Genomic DNA, 27,952 nt, shown 5'->3' with positions numbered 1-27,952 from the left:
TGCGTGTGTGTGTGTGTGTGTGTGTGTGTGTGTGTGTGTGTGTGTGTGTATTTAAGCCAAAGGAAATCTTACCACCCAGGTCCAGCAGTGAGGAGGTTGTGAAGCACGCATCTTTCATCCATAAAAAGACTCCAAACAATTCAGGCAGAAATTTAGCAAATGTTTGGGTTGGTCCCCCTGAGGTGGTGAAAACATAATTTTTCACGAACTTTAAGAGCAGTGCAAGACTTTCCACAAAATGATAACAAAGCCCCGGACACGTCAGCATATGCAACTTTTCAAGTCCCAACGTCTGTTCTCTGCAATTCTAGACAGGCATCTAATGGAGCAGCAGGAGGACTCTGAAGTAAACAAAAAAGGGCCTTGAACTCCTAACGCTTTCCCTCTGTGGCAAGTGGCAATGGACAAGTCAGAGGCAGAAGGCAAAGCTTGAATCCATCCTTTGTGTCCATAGCGACATTAACTAGACTCACTAAAAAAGCTGGCTTAATAAAAACATTTAGATCAAAGACCCACTCTGTCACATTTTTAAGATATTGCGAGTTATTCTCACCTAACCATGCTTAAGTCTAGAGAATGAGGAGGCAGGCATGGGGAAGATGATGATGGGCAGCTGACATGGCTGGAATATTTGATCGATCTTTATGTTTGAGAGTATTCATTGTAATGGCTGCCAAGAAAAGGGCAAGCCTGTTATTCATTCCCTTTCCTTCAAAAAATAGTTCTTTCAGGGCGCCTGGGTAGCTCAGTTGGCTAAGTATCCAACTTTTGATTTTGGCTCAGGTCATGATCTCACAGTTGTGGGATCGAGCCTTGTGTCAGGCTCCACGCTGATAACACGCAGCCTGCTTGGGATTAGCTCTCTCCTTCTCTCTGCCCCTCCCCCGCTTTGCGCGCACTCTCTCTCTCTCTCTCTCTCTTTCTCTTTCAAAATAAATAAATAAACATTAAAAAAGAAACAGTTCTTTCATGAATCCCATGCATTTATTCATCCGATCAACAAGCATTTGTTACATGCCAGGCACTGAGCGTGAACAGGATAGGATACGCAATGTCAACAACTAGGAATTCAGTCGTGGTGGTTTTCAAGCAGCCCCTTGAGTCAAGACTCACCAAAGTTCTTTACTTCTAATATTTCTCCATGTTAGTCACACTAAGCCAACACAAAAGTTGGGACATCGGCCTTCAGGGAGGAACCACACTATTTGCCCAACCTTGCAAGTTTAGTGAAAGACACACATAAAGAGTGAATGGTGTTTCATCACTCTGTGTGGAGTGCCCCACAGCCCTTTGCTTGCCCCTTTCCATTGCCTTGGAAGAGGGGTACTGTCTTATTCCCCTACTTTTCCCCACAGCCCCATCACTGTCCTCATGTACCACCCATGCAGGCTCTTGGACTCACTTTTGCATGTCCACTCCATTTCTAAGCCTTCTTCCAATAAGCTTCGTGTCTAATTGCATTTCCTCTTTTCTGCAAAAAATGAAGGACACAGTGATTGTGACATGTTCTGAAGAGGTTTGCTTTACCAAGAAAGTGGTGTAAACTGGGCCTCCACAAGGAAATCAGAGTGAGTCACTCAGAGCTCTCAGCTTTTGCCTTGCAGGCTGTTGAACTCAAGCTCTGTGGCACCCAGCTCAAGCCCAGTTGTCCCAGCTAAGGAAGGGCCTGACAGGGTCATTTTCTAAACATTAGATTATCCAGAAACATAAGCCAAACAGGGTCAAACTGAATCCCATGTGGTTTTTTTTTGGTATAACTTGAGAAAATGACCAAATACTGACAAGATGAAGAGTAAAGTCAATCTTATCTCATTGGACTGTAGCAGGAAAATGAACGATTCTTAGAAATATGATTCCAACTCCTCTGCCTCAGCAAACGTAAGAGAGAGAAAAAAGAAACACTGGAAACTCTCATCATTTTCAATATAACACAAAAACTAATGACACCAATATCTACCCAATGGTACATGGCTGAATTGAAAGTTTGGAAACTGAATAAAAAACAAGCTACAGTTTGTTCATCAACCTGGGAATGACTGCAGGGAAGAGAAACAAGTTGAAACTTCTGTTCCCACCTAGCACCTGATCTATCATGTTTTAAACACAGTCATTAGTGATAAAGCAAAAGCAAAGAAATAGAGGTGAAGCTGGGCCCTACCAGAGAATGAAGTATGAACCTCACACAGCTTCCTCTTTTCTATAAGGTTAGCAAAAGCTCCCCTTCCTCCATGAAGTCCTCAAGGACTTCACCGACTCACACTTCCTCTTCTGAATTCCTAGAGCACCTATTTTTTTATGCCTCACAAGATGGAAAATTTTCAGATTTTCTTTCACATTGTTCTCTACTTGTGTCAGGTATATTTTCCTCTATGTCATTACTTAAAACAAGCAATCTACAATCACCTTCTCCTTCTCCTTCTCCTTCTTCTATTTTACTCTCCCACATAGCCTAGTTTGGAGCTGAACTATCAAAAGCATCTAGTGTTTTTGGGTAGATAATTTTGATAAGAGTTTTCCAAAGAGCCACCATGCATGGAAGAACAAAGATGGTTGTTGGCTTATTTCCATTAAGTGAGGCAGGGGGACCTTGGTTGAACACATCCGCTTGCACTGAGTTTTCTTTCAAGTTGAAGCCTTGAATATCAAATTTCATATTTGTTGACGTTCTTCTTATGTCTCTTCTGTCACTCACCCGTTACCAAGGCCCACAGTCCAACCAGGTGACATGCACAACAAAAGAAGAACACCCAATAGTGAAAAACCCATTGTTGTCAAGCTCATAGACACAAACATCAAAACATGAATGGTCTGTCCATTTTTCCCCAAAGCTGGAGCCCATTTTACAAGTCTCAAGTATGAACACTGGCCCTTAGGGGGAAAATTTGATCAGCTTCATCCAAGTAAAACTTCATCTTTTGGACACATGGCAGGGCTGCTGAGTGACCTGTGAATAAAGTTGCTTTTCTCACGCACATTTGCCTCGACAAGAAAGGTTTCATCCTTTGGTTAGAAGGCGAGACAGTTTATTTATGCTAGAATTTTATGGCAGGGTTCTCATCAGTGAGGTCTGACGTACAGAGAGTGATCAGCTGTCTCATTTTCCTGAGATTGGTGGGGTTTCCTGAGACTCTGGAACTTCTATGCTAAAACCCAGGAACTTCCTCAGCAATCTGGGACTAGATACTGCTCAGATTCCAAAGGTCAACCTTCTCAGCTTCTAGACCTACTTCTCCCAGTTCATCTGCTCTGGTGGTCACATGCAAAGCCAGTGACCAGGGGTGCCCCAGGAATTCCCGGACCCCCATGTCTATTTCCTTGGGATTGCTGTTAGTACATGCTTATGGCCCATTTGCTCTCTGGAGTCTATCCTTGGGCAATCTATCATTGCCTGGGGCCTCTTTCACCTTATATACTTCACCCCCAAATGTGAAGCTCACTCCTAACCTTCATCCTCAGCTTGTCTTCCACTCTAAATGCCCATGTGATATTCTTCATCCTCCATCCTGTTAGCTTCTTAAGTGCAACAAAAACTACACCAAACTCAATGGGACCTCTTCATCTATACTTTTTGTTTCTCTGGGGTCTCATATTTATGAAAATGGCTCTGCCATTCTTCCAGACTTTCACCTAGACTTCAGACTTTCCTTTTTTTCACAGCCTCCTTCTCCCAGGCTTCCTCCCAAGACTAATTGTGTGTCAAAGCCTGTGTGAGTAGGCAGTTCTCCAGCCGACCACCACCTTTCAGGCCTTTCAATTGCTGTGGCCCCAACCAGTAGAATTATCACCCTTTGCCTCACATTTTTCTCCCCTCCCACCCTGAACCCACCCAGTGCACTATTTACAGCTCTGATCAGGTCACTACTCCCCTAAACACTTAGAACAGTCTCTCCTTCATCGTAACATAGCCAAACCTACACAGCCTTCAAACCCCAAATGGTACCTTCCCCATGAAGCATCATCTGCCCTATAGAAAATAATGTTTCTGGTGTCTAAACTCCTTGGGCACATGACTCTTCCATACTCAATACGATTATCTTTATGCACCATCATCTTCCCTTTTAAACCAAAGTCCCTGAGAGCAAAAATTATAATTCATTCGCCTTTTTATCCCCACTTACAATAAATGAGATCCAAGTAAGGTTGGACCTGAGGCTTACTCATGAATGCTGTTGTTTGACTTACAAATGTTTCTTCTATATCCCTGTGCCTTCTGACCACTTCCCCTCATGGAAGTCACCCAGAGGCAAAGGTGTGAGAGTTGAAGGCAGTCACTCCCTTGCCTTACTGCAAGTTTTATCACTGCAGGTTTCCCAGATGCCATGGCAGGCCAGCTAAAGGGGCTTTATCCCCATGGATTGTGAAATAGAGATTCCCTTGAGGTGCAACCTGAATTCTTTCCCTGCCCTCTGTCTTCACCTTCATAATTAGCACACTTTTCCGACAGAGGCCAAACACTGCACTTCATCTTGCCTCCTCTTCCATATCCCCTGGGCAGCTATGCTCTGAGATGCCTGTTTCCTGACCCAAGAAACAAAGAAATGTGTTAAACTGTGTCAAAATTTAATTATTTCATATAGGGAAACAAGGGGTTTGGCCTAAGGCATTGCTGTCTGGAGGAGGCAATTCTCCTTATTCCTGTCAACTCATCCCTCCATCATGGAGCAAACATTCAGAGGTCCAGAGATTCAGAGGAGGGGAGAATTTGAACTTGTCCTTGGCCCTTTTCCCCCTCATTCCACTCTCCCCCTAACCCTCAGTTGCAGCATTCCCTGGTTTGAATCTGAGGCCTCAAAAACCAGACATTATAGGGATGGTATGCATAGTTAGAAGAAACGCCTCTGCTAAGAAGCTCCTGGGACCCTTTAGATAAGGAAACAGAGCCACAGCCCTAGTCACAACTGCAGGGCCAGCTGAGTCCCACTCTGCAGCCATGTCCACATCTCCTTTGCAGTAATCATACACTTCACTCAATAAATGTTTATCAAAAACTTACCATGTGGCTGCTCTGTGGTTACTGGCAATAAAAGAGAGTGACATTCAAAACAGTCAGGAATGAGTGAGACAGGGGCATGATGTGGGCACCAGCCAGAGTGTTGGACCAGGGTTTTGAGGAGCACTGCTGTTGCTAGATTATTCCATTTGTTGTTAGATTGTGGGGACATCCCAGGCTTTTCAGGTGAGTGACCAGGGCAGCTGGGGCAGAGCAGGGAGGAGGGGAGAGGGCATTCAGGGGCTTTAGGGGCCAGTTTTTTGTCTACTGGCATTGAATTATTCCAGCAGTTTAATAACTGGTAAGCTGCTGAAGATGAGTCTTTTTTTTTTTAACGTTTTATTTATTTTTGAGACAGAGAGAGAGACAGAGCATGAACAGGGGAGGGGCAGAGAGGGGGAGACACAGAATCTGAAACAGGCTCCAGGCTCTGAGCTGTCAGCACAGAGCCCGACACGGGGCTCGAACTCACAGACCGCGAGATCATGACCTGAGCCGAAGTCGGACGCTTAGACTGAGCCACCCAGGCGCCCCTGAAGGTGAGTCTTTGATATGGTAATGTACAAAATAGAAGGAGACCTTTTACCTCACAGATCCCATAGTATATCGTAGGAGATGGATAGCGCTGTGATCTGAATATCTGTATCATTCCCAAAATTCACATATTGGAGTCTTAACCCCCAAATTCCTGGTATTAGGATGTGGGGCCTGTGGGAGATGATCAGGTCATGAGAGTAGAACCCTCGTGGATGGGATTAGTGCTCCTATAAAAGTGACCTTATAGACTCCCTAGAACCTTTTACCATGTGAGGACACAGCAGGAAGTGTTTGATAGGAGGAGGGCCCTAACTAGAATCTGACCAGGTTGGCATGCTGATCTTGGACTTCTAGTCTAGAAGTGTAAGCAATAAATGTTTGTTGTTTACAAGCAACCAAGTCTGTGATATTTTGTCATAGCAGCCCAAATGGACTAAGACAGAGAGTAAGCAAATACTCATACAAAAAGTATAAGATTGTACGTGGGTTAAAAATTACCAAATATAAAACCGTGGCTGTAAATAACATTACAAAGATAGGTATTCGATGCCGTGAGAGCACGCAATAGTAAAATCTGACCATTTCAGATTGATCAGGGAAGGCTTCTTTGAGGAGGCAAGCTTTAGGCTAAGATCTGAAGGATAAATAGGAATTAATAAATCAATGAGGGAATAAAAGTAAGTGCTGAACACAAGGACAACATGTGCAAAAGTCTTGTGGTGAGGGGAATGGGAAGAAGGCAGATATGGTTAGAGGAGAGAGAGGAAAGAGAATAATTGAAGAGGAAGAAGAAAGGTGTATAGGGACCAATATGGGGCCTGGAGTTCTATCTATCCCAAGAACAATGGCATGTCATAAGTGATTTAAAGCAGTAGGGTGGCATTATCAGATTAACATTTTCATGCTGACTGCGGCCCAGAAAAATGGCTGGGCCCAGAGTAGGAGGTTGGTGGTAGAGACTTCACTGCTTGACACCAAGGACACCTAAGGTCCTATGTATGCAGTGTTTTCCTCAGGGCTCTCATCTCTCACCCCAGGAAGAAAGGACTCCTTTCCGCAAGGCAAGGCTCTGACAGGTTTCTCATGTCACTGAAAATTAAGGGGTTATGCAGCAGAGAGAAAAAGCATATAGTGATTAAAAAAAGACATGCTGTCAACTTCTTCCTTAGTCGTTATAAACCATAATTTATTTAGCACACACCCTGACAGCCCAGTGCCTGACTAAACATTGCCATCCATTGCCTCCTTAATGTTCAGAATGACTCAGCAAGGGAGGTATTATCATCTCCATTTTATACATGAGAGCATCAACACTCAGGTAACTTGCCAAGGAATCGACAGGATTAAAGCCCAGGACTTCCTGACTGCCACACTTTGGCTTTTAACCCAATAGTGGTTTTTAAATGTGAACATGTAGTTGGCTCCATGATAGATGCCTGGCCTTTGGAGCTTAATGTACCGCCATCTTGCCCAGAAGGAATACAGTCTAACGGAGGAGAGGGTCACGCATTTATGTAACTAAGTATAATACAATGTGACGTGGGCTTTGACAGCGCACATTAAAACCTTACATGAGGGGAGCCTGGGTGGCTCAGTCAGTTAAGCGGCCGACTTCAGCTCAGGTCACCATCTGGCGGTCCGTGAGTTCGAGCCCTGCGTCAGGCTCTGTGCTGACCCCTCAGAGCCTGGAGCCTGTTTCAGATTCTGTGTCTCCCTCTCTCTGACCCTCCCCAGTTCATGCTCTGTCTCTCCCTGTCTCAAAAATAAATAAACGTTAAAAAAACTTTTTTTTAAATAAAAAATAAAAAAATAAAACCTTACATGATATTTTTCTTCAGGAGGAACAGTGATTTTCTGTTTAGTATTGTAGTCAGTTCAGCATCCCTATGAGGCTAACTTTACTGAATGACTTATGTGTGCCAGGCATTGTGCTAAGTGCTTTAAACATATTCATTTAATGTAATCCTCAAAGCTACTTCACCAGGAAGCTAGCAATACTGTCTACATTATGCAGGTGAGGAATTGAGGCTCACATCAGTCAAGAAAAACCCCCAGGATCACAAAGAACACGGATAGGACAAATAACTCTCTGTAGAGAGCCAACTAATACTGAAGAGTGGTAACTTTAAATCTACATGAAACTGGAGATGTGTTCTGAAATGGAAAACCAACCCCAAGCTGATGCAAGACACAGCGTGTTAAAACTAACCCTAAACACCCCAACCACGGGAGTCTGACTGCAAAACAGGTTAGCCTCCCAGAGTCAGGATCTATGGGCAAACTGTTCCTACTTCTTGGAGTTGTTTTGACATTAAAATGTGAAAGTTCTTAAAATAAGGAGGGGGGCAGAGTCTCCAAGGAATGTTAAACTAATTTGTGGCAAAAAAGAGAAAGTTTAATATTCATTAAGGGGTTTTCATTTCAAATGATCGTTTTACCATACTGATGTCTAAATTGGGGAGCAGGGAGAAGAGGAAGAGAGTCTTACTTAATCCCTTTCCTGAATTTGCCACAGAGAATGCACGGCAGAGGGCCCTAGGGGTTTCAAGCTCCTCCTGCGAAAGCTGGGGTCTGTGGCTGCCGAGACCCTACCCAGCTCTTCCTGGCTGCTCATCCACACCCAAGGGCCAAGCCGGCTTTGCCAAGAGTCAGCATGTCAACCCCTGCCGTCTCCAGCACTTACTCAGGGATCCTGTGTATAGATCTTCTCCCAGAGGCAGAAGCTTTGCCTGGATTATATCTTCATTATTTCATCTTTAAATCCAAAGAACAAATGTTGGACTCCAAAATCCTAGGAAATATCTGAAACCCAACCCAGCAAATCTCCATAAATTAAGTAATGTTGAGCCTCAAATAGAAGTTGTCATTTCCAAAAGTCAGAAGGGTGTGTATGTCTAGGGAGCAGTCTGGAATGAATGCTCTGGGTTCCGGCTGCCAGGATCTACCTTGCTAACCAGAGCTCCTTTAGTCCCCTTGGGGTGGGGGTGGAGGTGGGGGTGCGGAAGGGGATGGGGGCAGGCGCTGAGAGTCTCTGAGCTGAAGTCAATCTTTGCACTCGCTACCTACAAGGCAGACTTTGTGCTGGTTTCCTGGGAGGACACAATATGCTCAAAGTCTTGCCTGTCCTGAAATGTATTTATTCATTCACACATTTCATCATGAATTCTCCAACTCTATTTAAAACATATATGCCAGGCATGAGGCTAGATGCACTGATGGTTCATCAGTGAACATGCAGTCACCAGAATTTCAGCCTTCAGGTTTATTCCTTATTGCATCATTAGTGCATCTACACATGTTGCTCAGTGGAAGGCTCATTACAATACATTATTACATCAGTACCAACTGATAAATCAGGGTCCTGGAAGCACTCAATGGTTGATTAGTTTCACGCAGGGAGAACACCTGCAGAAAAACTTTTGGAGAGGAGGGAAGGAGAGGGGAGGAAAGAGGGGAGACTCAATAGCACAGAAGAGGCCAGGACAGACTCAAGTAAGCCTGGCAAGGGTCAGGGACACCCAAGGACACTGTCACCAGGAAGGTGGTGTCACCAAATCCAAGATGGGGAAAGAGAAATGAGGAGAAACTGGAGAATCCAAAAAATGAAATATATATGCCCTTAAAATTTTGCTGAGGTGGGGAGGCCATATCCTGCATTTACTCAAAAACACCAGCTTTGGAATGATAGGGCACATGCTGGGCACGGGGGGCTACAAAACACCACAAGGGTTAGTTTCCCTCACTCATGGTGTTCACCACAAAGCAAGCCACCAGACCCATTAAAAACCTTTTAACACTTTACAAGAGAAGTGACTGATTAAAGTCATCTCTTATTTGAGCTAGTGTAATAAGTTTTTCTTTTTTTGCCTCATATTGCCCCTGCTGCCTCCCAACCCCCACATGAACTCAATCTCCACACCTGTGCTGTGTTATCTGAAAAAACACCTGCTTGGAAAACTGCCTTGCCTGAAAGGGTTGTGTTCAAACTGACGTTCAAGGGCCACTGAGGTCAAATTTAAGCTTCCATATCTACTAAATCAGAATTTCTGGAGATATGGCCTTGGAATCTGCACTTATGAAAATAATTCTTATGCACAATCCAGTTTGAAGAGTAACCCATGGATAGAAAAGTTGATTAACAAGGCTGGATGTCGTTCATAACAGATCCTAAACTAGCTTTCTGACTTCATCTGAAGCTATTATAATACTCCTAGCCTTACAGCTTAGTAACATACATACATTCCCTGAACTCCCTTGTGCCATTTTTTATGCAAATCCCTTTGCCTGGGAATCCCACACGCTCTGCTCCCAGTCAAACCCCAAACGGTGCACAAACACACACATGCACACATACTATCCACTTGGAAAATTCTGGTTCATCTCTGAACCAGAACAAATGTCACTATCTTAGCATCTTCTCCTGGACACTTCAACTTCTGGTAAAATGCACCATTCTCCCATCATGTATCTATAGCCCTGTATACATTCTGTTTTGCTTCACCAATGCCATTGTAAGATAATACTGAATCTGTGTTAAGTGGCTGTGCTCCCTGTGCACACATACGTACAACATCTCTACAGTCCAAGTGCCCAGGGCTTAGTGTTCTACAATCTTACATTGAACTGGAGCTACTCAAACTGTACAGATAAAGCATGTTAACATCTTTCCCCAACTTGCCTATTTAAAAAAAAAAAAAAACATTTACTTTTCCTCTTACCTCCAAGGAAGTCATATATGATCCAGTCTTTCAACCCATAAAGGATTTCCCCCATTTACTTACATCTTCTTTAATTTCTGTCAGTAAGATTTTTAATATTCTGGTTAGAGTGTTGGCATTTCTTTTCATATGTTCATTCCTGCATATTTAATGTTGTTGATGCTCTAATTGCTTTTTCACATTTTAAATTCCAGTTCCTTGTTGAAGACATATAGAAATGCAATTAATTTGTGTACGTTTACTTTGTATTCAGTGACTTTCTTAAAGTCACTGAATTTTTATATTAATTTTAATAGTTTACCTATAGATTCTTTAAATCCTCTATACACACAAATAATACCTGTTTATTTACTTATATTCCCATTTTTATGATTTCATTTTTTTTTTGACTTACTGCACTGGTGACTTCTAATACAGGTTGAATGGAAATGGTGATAAATGATGTAATTGTTCAATACTGCATACCAGGTAAAACACCTTTTAATACTTTAAAATTAATAATGTTCCCCTTAGATCTTTAAATGCTAAGAGTCTTTTTATGATTATTTTAGCAATAAGTGGGGGTTTCATTTTATCAAATATTTTTTGTATCCATTTATATAAGTATATGGTTCTTCTCTTTTGTAATACTTACGTGGTAATGATGTCAATCGTCAAGTGTTCAGCTAACCTTCCATTCCTAAAATAAACTCAAGTTGGCCATGACATCAAATAATTTTCATATGTCACTGAATTCATTTTGCTAACATTTTATTAATTACTTTTATATCCATGACCATGAGAGAAGTTAGCCTGTGAAATTTTTTTCTTATACTTTGTCAAATTTTGATAATCGAGTTTTACTGGACTTATGGAAAATGTTAACAAGTGTTCTACAGTTTCTACTCTGGAAAGCTTGTGACCCAGTGCTCTCCCTTTCAGCCAGAAATAGATATTCCTCTCTTTTTTTCCCCCATACACACCATACCTTTGACAGGAGAACATACTAAACTATAAGAGGGGAAGGTGGCTGAGATAATACTAGCTTCAAGGACCTGGAACGCTCTCAAAATTGTGACTTAATAATACGTGCATTGGCTTTGCATTGTAAGCCCTGCATACATATTATTTATGTGTGAGTACACTTTATCCTTAATATTAATGTGTGAATAGACTTAAAATATAACGTTATATTTTATTACAAATATTGTTACATAGCATTGCCAACCTATCACTGTCTTTGACCCGTATACATACCCTTGAGTTATGTGAAATACACACACTGTATTTATTTTTTTTTATTTTTTAATCTTTATTTATTTTTGAGAGAGAGAGAGAGAGAGAGAGAGAGAGAGATACAAAGTGTGAGTGGGGGGAGGAACAGAGAAAGAGGGAGACACAGAATCCGAAGCAGGTTCCAGGCTCTGAGCTGTCAGCACAGAGCCCGATATGGGGCTCGAACTCACGAACCGTGAGTTCATGACCTGAGCTGAAGTTGGATGCTTAACCAACTGAGCCACAAAGGTGCCCCTACACACACTGTATTTGATCCTGCTCTACTGTATTCAAGCAGACCTTCAATATAGACTAATGGTATTGTGATTATATATAAAATTACTTTATGTTTAGAACCAAAGAACCCATTTCAGTATAAATGTTGGCTAATCCTCAGTTTCTAACGCAAATTAAATCTTTCAGATATTGTTGCCATTGTTAATTTGCTTGGTAAAGATGTTTATCTGGTTCTCTTCTATTAAAACAAAGTAAAGTTTAGAATACAGTAAATCACAGTACCTGGCAATGACCAACAAACACTGGATGAATGTATCAATAAAATAATGAAAGACTAGAAAGTTATCCATCCTCTAAAACAAGAGTTGGCAAACTACAGTCCATGGACCAAATCCAACTCTCTCTGACTATTGAAAGAAATGTGTATTCGACAAAACTACACCCATTTGTTTATATGTATTCCCTTTCAAAGTTGAATGTCTTCTGCATTCAGGGTTGAATAGTTGCAACAGAAACCATGTGGCCCCCACAAGGCTAAAATATTTGCTATCTGGTCTTTACAGGAAAAGTGTGCCAACCTCTGCTCTAACACATGATATTCACTAAATAATCGGAAAGTAGCCAGAATGCAACCCCCTGTCCTCCAGGAAGGTCTATACACACGAAATCTTTTTCAGTTTACTGTTGAAGGAATAAAGGATGTGCCAGAGGTAAAGATGCTGATGACAAAAAATGACTCTGAATTTTCTGAGGAAGGAAGGTCAAGTCTATTGTCAAAGGCCAAGTCTCTACAGCTAACACTCTTTCCTGAATCACTTTGTATTGTCCAGCTTTTCCTCTTCTCCTCAGTGGCTTTGGTTAAGTCTTTTCCAGGAACTTCACGATTTTCGTTGCCACTTTTTTCAATAACAAGACTTCACTGAAATCAAATAAAATAGTGTTTCAACAAACCGGATTGTTAAGATGATCATGACAATTCAACAGATGCCTGGACCTTAAGAAAAAGTTTCTTACATATAGCCATCTTAACTTCTCTCTTTTTGAAATGGATAATCCCTGACTCTTAAACCAAACTGGCCATCAATCCAAGTGCTGCAGTGTGGAAATTCTACAATTCTGTATAATGCCTCAGGAACATTCGTTTTCAATTGTCCATTGAAACGATTTTATGATTTACTATATTCCGTGTTTAGGAAAATGAACAACACTTGTATATTACTTTTTGACTCAATTCATAAAATTTTTCCTTTCACCTTTTTTGGATATTTCATGCATTAGGAAAAGTATACCTTAAAATATAATCTTTGAACCCACAATTTCAGAGAAGGAAGGAAGAAAAGAACCAGGAAGAGTATTTACTTTTTGCATGCCACAAGCAATCTGGCTCTCAGAACAAAAGAAAGTAATGGAAGGGACCAGGAGCAATAATATAAAAGAAAGAATTCCTGAATCCTAGACCTGGTGATCTTGAATAAACTTGTTAACATCTAAGCCTCAGTTTCTTGATCTGGATAAAAGAGAAATATAGGAGAACTCCCAAAGGTCTCATCTCCAAACACTATCATGGTGGGGATTGAGATTTTAACATATGCATTTGGGGGGAAGCCAGAGACTCAAATATTCAGTCCACAGAAAATATTAAGAAAATATTACCAAGTAGGTCTCCTGGGCCTTTCAAATCATACTATATAGAGTGATTTATTTCATTTCCTTATGCCTGAGGCTAAGTCTAGCCTTAGGTCAAATGTCCAACATTTTTTAAATGGAAATATTCAGCTTATTTGACAATGTCAATGTTAATTCTACTAAGTTGACTTTATACAGAAACTTTGTTAAGCTTCTATGTGTTATAAAATTGGCCACAGTTCAAAGGGACATTTATATACATTAATAGAAATGAGAGAGTATAAATAGAGGAAAAGCAATTTAGTATACATGGAGAACAATTTAGCAATAGCCATGAAGATTTAAAATGCCCTTACCACTAGACCCACAGAGACACTTCTGGCAATTTCTTTTATGGTTATACTTGCACAGGTGCAGTGTTTTCATTGTTTCTCGGTTATCTTAATGAATATAAAAATATTAATTGCAATATTATTTTAATAGCCAGGATTGGAAACAACATAAATGTGATCTTCAATAAATTAATAAGTACTTTTTAATTTATTAATTGGTCAAATAAATTATATACATTCAAACAACAGAATGCTCTGCAGTTTTTAAAAATAATAATGTAGCACTCAATACTTATAGGAAATAGGGTGGCCTGGGTGGCTCAGTTAAGTGTCTGACTCTTGATTTTGGCTCAGACCATGATCTCACAGTCATGAGATTGAGCCCTGCTTAAGATTCTCTCTCTTCCTCTCTCTGTCCCTCCTCATATCACTCTTTCTCACTCTTAAATAAAAAATTAGGGGTGCCAGGGAGGCTCAGTAGCTTCCGCATCCACCTCTTGATTTCAGCTCAGGTCATGGTCTCCTGGTTTGTAAGATCAAGCCCCCGTGTTGAGCTCTGCACTAAGAGTGCTGAGTCTGCTTGGCATTCTCTCTCACCCTCTCTCTCTACCCCTCCCCTGCTTGCATGTTCACACGTGCTCTCTCTCAAAACGAATATTAAAAATGAAACTATTTAAAAAATAAAATTAAATAAAAATTTTTTAAAAAATTAAAAAATAAAAAAACTAATAAATAAACAAACCTTACAGGGAATAGCCTCTAAGATACTGGTAAGTGAAAACCAATACAGAATGTTGCATAGTATACCGCTATTTGAAGGAAAAAGAGATAGTATGTGCATGTGTGTTTGTGTACTTACACACTTTTTTGTGTGCTTACCCACTAAGACCATCTCTGGAAGAATTACATAACTAAGGGGTGATTATATAAATATATATAAATAAATGGTATACTATATAATTATTTAAGATGGTTGGCCTGGGACAGGGAGCTGGGAAGCCAAGGAGTGGGATATGAGATCACATTTTACTATACCCTTTTTTATTTATTTTGAATTTTGGTTCAGAAACATATTACTCAAAGAATGACTTTCTGAAAATAAAGTTGGCAAATGAAGCTTCCTATTATAGTTTCAGGTTACTTTACGGACTGTTAATGACTGGAACATTTGGAAAATTTCACAACTAATAAAAAATTTATGTTATACTTTCTTTTCCAGAAAATCTAAAACGTGACAGTTCTTAGTTTCCATGATGATTTCCTTTGCTTCCATTCTGATTACTGTAGAATAGTTAAGCTTCCAGATTAGATTCCAAATTAGAATAGTTAAGCTTCCAGCTCATTTGCAAGAGGAATTCATGAATCTTCCAATGGTAATAAACAGTCAAAAAGAAATGGACAAAATTTTGCCAAGGTTTGCACCAGTACCAGGATGTTCAGAGACATAATAGAATGGGGGTTCTCCTCAAAATTTCCTGAGATGACTACAAAAAACAAATGGAGGTAAAAAATTCCAGACAGACTCATAGAATCCTGATTAGGACTCAGTTCTCTCCAGGACTAGAGGAAGGTCATGGAAGGAATTATGCATTCACCATTTTGCTCCAGTCATGGAGGTATGCCAGCATTTGTTAGGGGCTTATGGGGAAAGAGGCAGAAGATAAATGCAGGACAGGTCAGAGTTGGGGATGTTAAGATCAATGGGGCAAGGTGCAAAGGGACAGGGTGCCCCAAGGCAGACAGATGAGATCTCTGGGTCCTGGCTTCTGGATCCGGGCTATCTGGTCTGATGTGTGAAGATAAACAGCATAAATATTTAGGTGGTAGTGAAACACAGGTATCTCGGATAGGCAAGGGCTAAGGCCATTTGCAGGGAGAGAGTTCCAACCTAATTTAAATTCAGATCCTACCTATAGCTAATTCACCCTGGTACAGGGTCCAGCTGCTGGGAAGAAGAAGCCAGAAAACACAAGCTGAGAGGTTCAGCTCCTTGCATGTAAACCTGTGTCAAGAGCTGCAGCCCCAGCATAGAGTAGGAAACCTTGAAAGATACAGAGGAGAGGCTGAAGTTGGAGACCACCCAAGAGAAGACTCCTCAAACTTACACAGATACATGGGACCAAGAAGTCAAGCAGCAAGACCAAGCCCAGACCTCATTCATTAGGAGAAGAGTGTGAGTAATTTCTAAGTCATGATCCTTAACTTGCTGCTCCTTTTTTATAGTTTTATTTTTCTTGCACGGAGAACTCAATCTGATGTGTTCCATTATTATTACTCGACTAATTACTCCCAACGAGTACCTCCAAGCCTGTTCTTACATGCATTCTTCGGTACTTCCTTCCAAGGCTTGATTATTTCTTTGCTTGCTTTATTCTCTAACTACAAACTAGACATTTGCTATGGGATGTTCTACTGTCTTTTTAAACCCAACATGCCTTAAGCCAACATCTTCCTTTCCCTGCATGTCCTATCACCCTCCTTCCTTCCCTTCTCCCCAAATCCTTTGTTGTGTCACCCATATCTCCATTTTATCACCCAAGTTCAAAACCAGACACCTGATTTTTCTGCCATCTTCTTAAAAGTCCAGAATTGCAAAGTTCAGTCATTCATTCAAGTATTATATTGAAGGCAAATTAGCGGCAAACTATGTCTCAGGTACTGTCTCTCCTTAGAAATACACTTTCTCTCTGTCCATTCCTTCCTATTTCCACCACCATGCACAAGATATTCATTACCTATGTATGCATTTATTTCCAGAGCTCCATATCATACCTCCACGATCTGATGTTACTCCTGTTTACATCTTTACATAAATTTTTAACTTATCACTTCATGTAGATACTGCATTAAAATTGTCCAATGCTTGGGGCGCCTGGGTGGCTTGGTCGGTTAAGCGTCCAACTTCGGCTCAGGTCATGATCCCACCGTCCGTGAGTTCAAGCCCCGCGTTGGGCTCTGTGCTGACAGCTCAGAGCCTGGAGCCTGCTTCAGATTCTGTGTCTCCCTCTCTCTCTGCCCCTCCCCCATTCATGCTCTGTCTCTCTCTGTCTCAAAAATAAATAAACGTTAAAAAAATTTTTTTAAAAAAATTGTCCAATGCTTAACTGCCTCCCTCTCTAGACTGTAAGCTCTATAAGGGCAGGTTGTATCCCCAGGGTCTACATTAGTATCTGAAGTAGAACGTCCAAGAAAATTTATTTAATAAATTCTCAAACAACACCCAGTGCTCATCCCAACAGGTGCCCAATTTGACAATAAATTTCATATTAAAAAATGATAAAATAAAATAAAATAGTACCCCAAATAAATAAATAAATAAATTCTCAAAAACTCAATGACTCCCTATAATTAGTTGCATCAAACCTCTATAGTTCTGCATAATTTTCACAGTCCCTCATTATTTGGCCAAAATTTGTCTATTTTATACTATTTTTCCCTGTTTTGCCACCTGCTTCATCTGCACTTCCCAGACTTATTCCTTCACAGCCTTCAAACCCTCGTACGAATTCCCATCTCCACATGTTTATCTCCAGTGTCTATTGCCTGACATGCCCCCCTTCCCTCTCATCCAGAGGGCCTTGACTCTGCACCTGGCTGTGGCAGCTTTTCCAAACAAAGAATGATGGCCATTCCCCTCCCTGCCTCCTCTGAGGAGCACTCCCTGGCCCCTCTGTGCTCCCAGCATCCATGAAAGGACATTCTCTTTCAGTCCTAAGGTTTTGGCAAGCGAGTCCAAGTCATCACTGATGTGAATGGAGTCACATGGCAGAGAGTAAAACCCATCAGAGGCTACAAAGAGGTCTTTCGTTTAGCACAGCTCCTGGAACACCCAAGTCCAGCAGGGTGGCTGGGGGAAGAGGGCAAGGAGGTTCACAGGCTCTGTCAGATTTGCCAGAGGTTAGTGAAAGGACACAAGCATTCATGTGCTTCCTGCTTCCTCTAGCTAACCCGCTCCTTGGGTAAAAACTGGGTCTTTGGAAAACCTGGTTTCTTGTCCTCAATGGCCCTTCAATTCCTCTGCATTGTTACCCTCTGAAAAGTAAAAAGGCTGAAACAGCCCTTCAGGGATAATAGAGCCAAAGCTTTGGAGGGGAATGAAAGCAGAGGTTAGAGGCAACTGAGCATTCTAAACACCCTTTGTGTACAGTCCGAGGGGCAGTAGCCACAGGCTGATTATCCAGCCCATCCTGAATATCCCATCCCGTTACCATAAACCACAAATTCAATTTCATTTAAAATTTTCATTCTATGCCTTCTCATGGACCAAACCCTGTGGGAGATTCTAGGTATAGAGAGATGACGAAGACATGGCTGCCGGTGTCCCAATTCCTCAAGCATCCCAACACCTCGGCCCATGAACTCAGTTACAAGCCCACAGAAGGCTCCTGGCTACCATTTTGCCCCCTTGGGTCTCACTGGAACCCACCTGCTCTCTGAGCTCACTTCAGGTCCTTTTCACAGAGATCTAGGTTTTCTTACTCACCATCCACCTCTGTAGACTTGATCTTTTGCATTTTTCATTTCTTCCTCAATTCCCAAAGCCCTCTTTGACTTTGTACCCTTATTTTCCATTCCTTCCAGCATCTCCCACACACAGATCTGGCTACAAAAATTGCATGTCTGGTGATGATTGCACAACAATGCAAATGTATTTAATACCACCAAACTGTACACTTAAAAATAGTTAAAATGGAACATTTTACAAAATTTTAAGTTCATTTATTTATCTTGAGAGAGAGAGAAAGCAGGGGAGGGGCAAAGAGAGAGGGAGAGAGAGAATCCCAAATAGGCTCTGCACCATCAGCACAGAGCCCAATGTGGGGCTCCAACCCAGGAATGGTGAGATCATGACCGGAGCCAAAACCAGGAGTCGAATGCTTAACTGACTGAGCCACCTAGGTACCCCTAAAGTTGTTTTTTTATTTCTATAGTTAAAAAAATAATAATCTCAGGCCCAACCAGAGCCTCCAGCCCTGGCCCTGGAAACAGATATCACTTGTGAAAGAATTCAGACTCCAGTAGAGGAAACACATTTCACACATCCACTAATTCAGTAAACATTTATTGACCATCTACAACATGCTAAACAGAATGCCGGGAACTAAGGATTCAGAGAAGACCGTGAAAGACAGAGTATTATCTTTATAAAGTTCTATTCCAGCCTCTGTATGTTTTTGGTGACACACAGAGAGGATGAGGAGGGGAAAATGAGGGTGGATGTGAAAAATAAAGACAAAATTTGAATAGAGGCTTCAGCCAGGACAGCTGGTCCTGGAACAGTGGGGAGGAGTGTCCCACCCATCGTCTCTCAGGCTCCCAGCTGTCTTCTCCCATCACGGGTGGATGACCCTGCAAACCAGATCTCCAGCCCTCAAGCGTCAGGGACAAGGCAATGCCATACCTGAGAAGGACTTCTGAGTTACAGGTCTCAGGTCATAGCACCAGAGGGAGTCAGCTACCAGCCTCTGGGATGAGCAGCTTATAAGCAGTACTAAAATGAGTTACGGAGCCCCGATGATGAGAAGCTAGAGGGTTTGGAGCTCAGTACACCACCAGAGTATAGACACCCACCAACCACACTGCTTCTTTTGGCTGTGGCTGGGAGGTGGGCAGTTAGGGTTTGGTAGGTGGACGCACTCCCAGTGGCAACAGATGGACCCTGACTCAACAATGGGATTCTAAAAAGCTTTGCCTTTTCCCGTTTTGTGTTTAACTCTGGCTCCAAGAGACTCTTCGTGGCTGTTTTCTGTAAACACACTCTCTGTAAGTCAGATTACTCATTTGTCCAGATGGAGGGCCGAGTGTGAACATGTAAAAATCTTGTTAGCCTGTTTTTCCTGATAACAACAAAGAATGTTTCCCCAGAAAAGTGCTGCTGGAAGTCGGCCTGTTGGGACGCAAACAGCCCTCACACAACACTCATATCCGTGGTACGAGCCCAGTCCAGCTTCTTGGGTCCCCTCGCCCTCAGAGACCTGCTAAACAATCCTTGTCCTCATGTGGCTGGGAATGGCCGGGGCTGGAGCCCTCTTCCACAGAGGCAGGCCCAGGCCAACCCTAAGCAGGTATTCCTGGGGGCCTGGGAGGCCCGATCAGTAGAATTGTCAGGGCGCCAGGCCTGCAGAAACACTGTTGCCATCAAAAATTGTGCCAGAAGGGACGATGAAGCTTCTCTTGGTTCCACTCCCTCATTCCACAGATGAGGAGTATGAGACCCAGAGAGGAAGTGGCCTGCCTACAGAAAGACCACCTGTTCTGTAACTCAAGGCTCATCGCTTCATAATTCCAATTCCCACCTAGAAAAGAGGATCTCAACCTGCACATTTGTAAAAATGGAGTTTTTACCCATGGCAACAGTTAAAGTTCTAATATTTTTTTACACCAAAACAAAAAGTCTTACAGTAAGATCTTTTCGGTTAGTTCTCTGAAACTGGAGATGTGCAGAAGTTCTTCTGAAGGCATTTTTCTGGTTTCAGAATATAGGCTGAAACGTGTAGGTCTTTTCATAAGGATTGTATTAAAAAGTATTTAAAAACAAAATAAGACTGGTTCTCCTGAGCCATCTAGAGACTGAGTGGTTTGCTCTTTGGGAGTGAAATTTGACCCAGAACATGTACTCACGGTCCAGGGACTTTGGATGGAAGAGATGACGTCACCTCCCCATCACCATCACTGTGTACAGTGCCTTCCTGTCTTCCCAGTAGAGCTCCATCACAGTCATTATCATGACCGCACACACAAAGTTCACTGAGGAGCTAAACAGCATGTTATGAGTGTTTTTTGCTTAGCCTTTTCTTCCCCCCTGAGTTGACTCTTTTTTCTCCTTCTTTGGGCATTCAAATCACAGACCAAATAAGTCCTTCCACACCCTGAAACAGCTCTGCAAAAATGCCTCTCAATTCAGTTTTCCCCTTGGATAAATCAGTCAGATAACCTACCAATTCCATTTTTCCCCTAGATGCCTCCCTTGGGGAGCATTTTAGATCATACTTTGTAATGATTTAAATTCCTCCCAGAGAAGAAAGGTAAGGACCTATAAAACCTCTATTCTGGGCCTTGTATCAGAAGCCTGCTGTTTTGATGAATCATGGGAATCTACCCCCAAAACCAAGAACACACTGTATACACTGTATGTTAGCCAATTTGACAAAAAAATTACACTTAAAAAAATTTTGTAGCCATGAAATCACAAAGAAAAATAAAGAAGAAGCAGACTGCTTTTTATAAAAGAAATGCTATGATGTTTGAGTTCTGGGGATACTTCTTCTCCAGCCTTCTAGAAAAACAACACAGGAAGAAGCAAAGGTTCTCTAGTGACTTAGAGCTCCTCTGGGCTCAGACCATGTGAAACCCCCTGATGTGTGTGCCCACAGATTTGTCACAGAGAGTGTGAGGGCTTCATGTTTGAAGCAATCCTACCACTGCCACATGTAAGCTGTCACAAAGGGCACGTCTCTGAGCCTCCGGTCCTCAGTCTGTGCGATGGAGGTGATCACACCATTCTAAACACCTAAAAGGTTAGGAAATGCCAAATCAGCCACCAGAAATCCAGATACACAACTGACACTGAATTGAAAAGCATGAGATCATGCCTCCCAATTCAACTTTCTGGAAGCACAGGCCTGAGATGCCTTAGCATTCACACAGTCTTCTTGAGGATATGGATTCAGACTCTGGAGATATATGGAATGTGCCAACCTTCTGAAACTTCATCTTCTAGGAAGTAACCAGTGGCAAGCCCAAGGGTTTCAAGGACTTGAATGCTGGGGTTAGTGGTGGTCCTACCAAAGCTTTATCTATAGGAAGTCCAAATCGTCATGATTGTTTCTTTCAGAGCCATTTATCCAAGAATATATGCCTGAATGGAAAAGAAAAAACACTTGTTTTTCTCTTGATCATAAATATCTATCAATATGAAACAACCACCTATGGGATAAACACATGAGAAATTTAATTTGCAACGCCAAACAAGAGACAAACGTTATCTTCAATCACCTATTCAGTTTTTCATCTACTACTTCTATCTTTACATTTTTTTTAAGTTTTATTTTGTTTTTTTTTTTGAGAGACAGAGCACAAATAGGGGAGGAGCAGAGAGAGACGGAGACACACAATCCAAAGCAGGCTCCAGGCTCTGAACTGTCAGCACAGAGCCCAATGTGGAACTTGAACTCGTGGATGTGAGATCATGACCTGAACCAAAGTCAGAAACTTAACCGACTGAGCCACCCGCTGCCCCTACTACTTTCATCTTTAAGACATCTTATGTAGGCTCAAGTTGAAAAGGGCTACCCCCCCTAAATTTCCTTTGACCCTCAAAACCTATTTCTGAGTTTTTTTCTGAGTCTTAAATGAAAATTTTCTGGTTATGAAGCTAAAAGTTTCAAATGGAATGAGGCTCTGATTCCCAAACTAACCTTCTTGGGGTGGTGGTGGGGGGACATGTGGTGTGCTCATCTCACACTATTTTCTGAGCCATTTTCCTCCAGCTACAGAAATAAGCCAGAGACAAGCCTGGCCCAGCCTCCCCACTCTGTCTTTGGCTCAGGAACTGGTCACACTGCTCCTGCTTGGACAGACTTTGACAGAAAAGTCAAACCAATTCACTCAACACTAATAAGAAACTATCTTAAATGGAACTCAGAAAGGCCTTCCTAAAGCCTATTATGTCGAAATGATTAATGCAGCAATGATTTTTAACACATAAGGTCACCAAACCTCTTGGCTCTCTGTAAAAGTTGTGACTTAAAAAAAAAAAAAATTATCATGGGTCTCCACCAACTTCAAGCAAAGAGAGAATTTAGATGCGGAATTTTTCTTTTTCTTTTTAAAAATTTTAAAGTTTATTTATTTATTTTGAAAGAGAATGAGAGAGAGAACAGGGGAGGGGCAGAGAGACAGAGGAGAGAGAGAATCCCAAGCAGGCTCTGACGCAGGGCTGGAACTCACGAACCATGAGATAGTGACCTGAGCTGAAAGCAAGAGTCAGACGCTCCATCGACTGAGCCACCCAGATACGGGAATTTTTCTATCAGTCCCTGGACTCTAACAATCTTTTGTTAACATAGTTGTAATAGGAAATTAAACAAAATGCAGAATCATAAATAGCATTTCATATGGCAGGCAATCAGACACACGGAACAGTGAAAGGATAATGAACTTGAATTCAAGCCCGGCTTGGCCATCCCCTAGCTCTGTAACCTTGGGCAAGTATTTCCACATCTCTGTGCTTCAGTTTCTTTGCCTGTGAAACAGTCACATCTTCCCAATACAGACTTGTCTTAAAGATGCGACCACCAGACGCTATAAGTGAAAGCAATTTGTAAAACATACAAGTTCACTCCTAACATAAATATTATTACTGTATTAAATGAATCCAAAATGAATGTATTCCTTAGTTGGCATACAATCTATTTTCTATCTGAGATGGCACAAATGAGGAAGATAAGCATTTAGACAGACGTTTGTCTCTGTTTTGAGGCTTCTCAGACCATGCCACCGCATCAAGCTGATATTCACCGAAGCCCTGTACAACCAGCACCCTGTACCACACAAACAAGACCTTGGGATCTACCTGGAAAGTTAGCTGATCCCACCTGACCCTGCAGTGTGTTCCACTTTAATCTTGAACTAGTGTGTCGCACAACTATAGCCAACCTTACTTCTCCTCTCCACTCCTCCTGCTTAAAAGGGGTCATGCCTTTGTATGTGTTTTACACCCTATGCTACACTTGGTACATGGTAAATGATCTTCATGTTTTATATTTGTGTTTTTATGATAACTAGGTAATTTTTCTCTCATTTAGTTCAGTTTCCTGATTTTTTAAAGCTTATTTATTTATTTTGAGACAGAGAGAGCAAGAGTGAGTGAGAGAGAGAGAGAGAGCAGTGAGGAGTGAGGAGCAGAGAGGGAGAAAGAATCTCAAGCAGGCTCTGCACTGCCAGCAGGGAGCCTGATGCAGGGCTCAAACTCAGTAACTATGAGATCATGACCTGAGCTGAAACCAAGAGTTGGACACTTTACCAACTGAGCCACCCAGGTGCCCTATCGGTTGGCTGATTTTTAACTGAACTCTCAATAGTTATGTTTTTTTGTCAATCTCTCATTCTTTCTGTCTCCCTACCACTCTGTCTCTGTTTCTTAGTCTCTCTGTACCTCTTTGTCTTGCTCTCATGTAAACACATACACATGCACACACATATATTCACACACACGTTGATCCAATCCTTGAGTGTCCTAATTTAGATTCTATGTTTTTCATGTACAATTTATAACTTAGCATCAGCTGAGCCCCAATTTACAATGTGATATTCTTCAGTCCTTCTCAGGCACGTATTGACTGCAGGCTCTGAGTTATTTTGATTGTTGTGTTATCTGCACACAGACACCACAAAAAGAAATTACTCACTCCTGGAAAGAGATGCCAAAACCCTAAATCAAAAACACCAAATGAGTAATTCCCAAAGCATTATTTCTCCTCCAAACCCAGAACATTTTAATTACCTTGAAATAAACAAAGAGCCTTGCAAGGCTACTCAAATTATTTACTCAAAATTGTCCCTCTCCTATAGGCTAAAGATTTCTTCCTGCCTCAAGTTCACGACTTGAGCCTTTGTTTACCCTACCATGCATGTGGTAAAGAACCTGTTAGGAAGGGAAAGTGAACTCTGCCCTCATTACTAGACCTAAATTGCCATGAGGGTTCATGGGAGCACAGAAAGAAGCAATGACCCATCTCTTTCTTTAATTATGCACTGGCTGGGCCGCAACGATAAGGCTTCCTGCCTTAGCTACATATTTCGGTGTGATAAGGAGCAAAGAAAAGCAAATAGCTTGAAGGACTAAAGCAGTACTCTCTCTACCAAGCAGTTTCTGCTGTCAGCGTTGCAGCCTGACAGGCAAAATGCATTTCCCTTGGCAGAGGAGGCAGATGACCACAACAGGGGGCTGAAAACATTTCACATGCAATAGCGGGGAAGGAAGACCTGTAGATGGAGTGGTTCTCAAACATGCATCCAGCTTAATGTCAAGCTACTCATTGCAAACAGAAGAATTTCACCTTTCCCAACAAGCGATGAGCCAATCCATTTGCTGTTGAGCCACCTCTGCTCAGAAGCACCTGAATACCGGAACCTGTGGAATGTTTACAAGCCAGACAAGTAAAACTGAGGACACAATTCCTCTGCACCATCCACAGTCCTCTTTTTGTTTGTTTTTTTTTTAAACGTTTATTTATTTTGAGAGAGACAGAGAATAAGCTGGGGAGGAGCAGAGAGAGAGGGAGACACAGAATCCGAAGCAGGCTCCAGGCTCTGAGCTGTCAGCACAAAGCCCGAGGAGGGGCTCGAACCCATGCACTGTGAGATCATGACCTGAGCCAAAGTCTGACACTTAAGTGACTGAGCCACCCAGGGGCCCCCATCCACAGTCCTCTTTAATGGGCCAATGCCCCAGGATCAAATACAGTTTTCCCAACCCAGTTAAACTGGCTTGGGTCAGGGGACAATCAGGAACTTGGGCCCTTCATATTTTCAGCAATGAAAAATAAACTGTTTAAAATCTCTTCTATTAAGACAAAATTATCTCAACTGAAAGATTAATACCTTCAAGTTAAACAAATTTTCAAGTTATTTCTCTTAATATCTCTTCCTTGTTATTCTTCTTACTCTTTCTGGAACTCTTAAGATATTGGTGGGGGAGGTACTTTCTTCCATGTCTCTCAACTACACTTTTCATATTTTAAATCTCTTCATCTGCCTTCTAGGTCATTCCCTCAGTTGTATCTTCTGTAACTCTTAACTTTCTCTTCAGCCATGTCCACCAGAGCTGGGACAAGGTGAGGCAAACATGGTGCCCAGGGAACACGATTTAAGGAGGCACTCACTTTCAGGCTTGTGCAAGTTCAAGGTCTGCATCTGACAGTGAGTGTCTCCCTAAATTGTGCCCCCTGGGTGCCTCCCTTGCCTCATCCCAGTCTTGGCCCAGATGTCTAGTGTACAGTTTACCTTATCCGCTCCAATTTTTATTCCAAAAAGTATACATAAGAATTTTCTAGATTAATCCTTTTAATACCTTACTTTCTTGATTCATAATCCCTTGTTCTCATTCCGCTTTGATTTACTTGATGATTCCAAAGTATATATTTATTTTAGGGGCACCTGGGTGCCTCAGTTGGTTGAGCATCTGATTTCGACTCAGGTCATGATCTCAGGGTTCATGGGTTTAAGCCCCACTTCAGGCTTTGCACTGACAGTGCAGAGCCTGCTTTGGAATCTCCATCTCCCTCTCTCTCTAACCTCCCCTATACATGCACATGCACTCTCTCTCCCCCCAAAATAAGTAAACATTTTACAAAGTATTTATTTTGGCATATTTTTATATTGTACCATTATTTCTAGTTCCTTATGTGTAAAATCTATAGATTATACAGACTTCTGTTTCCTCATATATAGAGTCTACATAGACTGTTGGTTCTGCTAACTATCCTCACGACAGAAATTTTCCTTACCTATTTTATTATTTTTGTTTGGAAGGTTATCTTGCTTTGGATATTTTTCTGGTAGATTCCCCCGTCTATCTAGTGATTTTAGGTGTGTATTTTCCTTATTCCCAGCCACCATGGATAGTGCCACATTGAGGGCTATTGTTCCCCTTCTCCCCTGGATATCCATTCTCCATCACGGAACCACAGGCAAGCAGGATCCAGTGAAAGTTAGTGGAATTTTTTCTTATCCACTGACTTAGATGAGTTGTAAACACTGATCTCAACTTTATCTGGGAAGCCTAGTTCAGCTGCTCTGCCTTTTGGGGGATGAGCAAAGCCCTCATCATCAAATGATCTTTGAAGCTCAGCTTCTACTGTTTGTATATAGTGTCTGTTTCCTATGAGCCAATTTCCTTTAGCCTCTGCTCCCCACTAGAGGTATATGTTAGTTCCAAATCATTGGATCTTACTTATCCTTTTGTTTCTGAATATGACTGTGTTTAACAAAAAATAAAAATAAAGAAACATACATTTTTGTTTTTCTTTCTCTTTTTCTCTCTCTTTTTAAAAATGAGAAACAGGGTTGGGGGCCCCTGGGTGGCGCAGTCGGTTAAGCGTCCGACTTCAGCCAGGTCACGATCTCGCGGTCCGTGAGTTCGAGCCCCGCGTCAGGCTCTGGGCTGATGGCTCGGAGCCTGGAGCCTGTTTCCGATTCTGTGTCTCCCTCTCTCTCTGCCCCTCCCCCGTTCATGCTCTGTCTCTCTCTGTCCCAAAAATAAATAAAAACGTTGAAAAAAAAAATTTAAAAAAAAAAATGAGAAACAGGGAGAAGAGGGGAAGATGGCAGCGTAGGAGGACACTGGGCTCACCGCGTCCTGCTGATCACTTAGATTCCACCCACACGTGCCTAAATAACCCAGAAGACTGCCAGAAGACTAGCAGAATGGATTCTCCGGAGCCAAGCACAGACGAGAGGCCCACGGAAGAGAGTAGGAAGGACGGAGAGGCAGTGCACGCTACACGGACTGGCGGGAGGGAGCCGGGGCGGAGGGGCAGCCCGCCAGCCAAGCAGAGCCCCCGAGTCTGGCTTGCAAAAGTGGAGGGACCAGACGGGGTGTGTTCTGACAGCAAGCGGGACTTAACATCTGGAAGGTTATAAGTTAGCAGCGCTGCTCAGAGAGCGGGAGGGCTGGAGGACAACGGGAGGGAGAGTTGTTGAGCCCCGGATGACAGAACTCAGCCTGGTGGGGAACAAAGGCTCTCTCCAATGCCATCTTCCTAGCCCATCCCCCAGCCAAAATCCCAAAGGGAACCAGTTCCTGTCAGGGAACCTGCTTGCACCATGCAAACATGCACCATGCAAACACCCAACACTGTACTTCTGCGGATCCACCTCTCTGGCGGCAGGTGTGTCCCCCTCCCGGTGGGGCAGGCCCCTCCCGAAGCGGATCTCCGAAGGAAAAGTGAGCTGAGCCTGCCCCTCCCGCCCCTGTGCACCTTGCCAATCCACCCCAGCTAATATGCCAGATCCCCAGCACCACAAGCCTGGCAGTGTGCAAGTAGCCCAGACGGGCCACGCCACCCCACAATGAATCCTGCCCCTAGGAGAGGGGAAGAGAAGGTACACACCAGTCTGATTGTGGCCCCAGCGGTGGGCTAGGGGCAGACATCAGGTCTGACTGCGGCCCGCCCACCAATGCAAGTTTTTCAAGACAGCACAGGGGAAGTGCCCTGCAGTTCCGCACCACTCCAGGGACTATCCAAAATGACAAA

At 42.4% G+C, this 27,952-nt stretch overlaps 1 long non-coding RNA gene across 1 annotated transcript in view; it reads right to left on the bottom strand.

The window, feature by feature from the left end:
• The window catches only part of LOC115516127, a 67,036-nt gene that overhangs the window by 5,552 nt on the left and 33,532 nt on the right, over positions 1 to 27,952 (bottom strand). The window contains exons 2-3 of the long non-coding RNA XR_004343797.1: positions 1,403 to 1,471; positions 73 to 177 (exon numbers count right to left, since the gene is read on the bottom strand). This is a non-coding gene — a long non-coding RNA (uncharacterized LOC115516127). The remainder of the gene's footprint in view (positions 1 to 72; positions 178 to 1,402; positions 1,472 to 27,952) is intronic.

The sequence above is a fragment of the Lynx canadensis genome, chromosome B3 (genome assembly GCF_007474595.2).
Source record: "Lynx canadensis isolate LIC74 chromosome B3, mLynCan4.pri.v2, whole genome shotgun sequence".
In the NCBI taxonomy this organism is placed as follows: domain Eukaryota; kingdom Metazoa; phylum Chordata; class Mammalia; order Carnivora; family Felidae; genus Lynx; species Lynx canadensis.
Note: the sequence above shows the minus strand (reverse complement) of the source record. Positions and strands in the feature narration are given on the sequence as shown.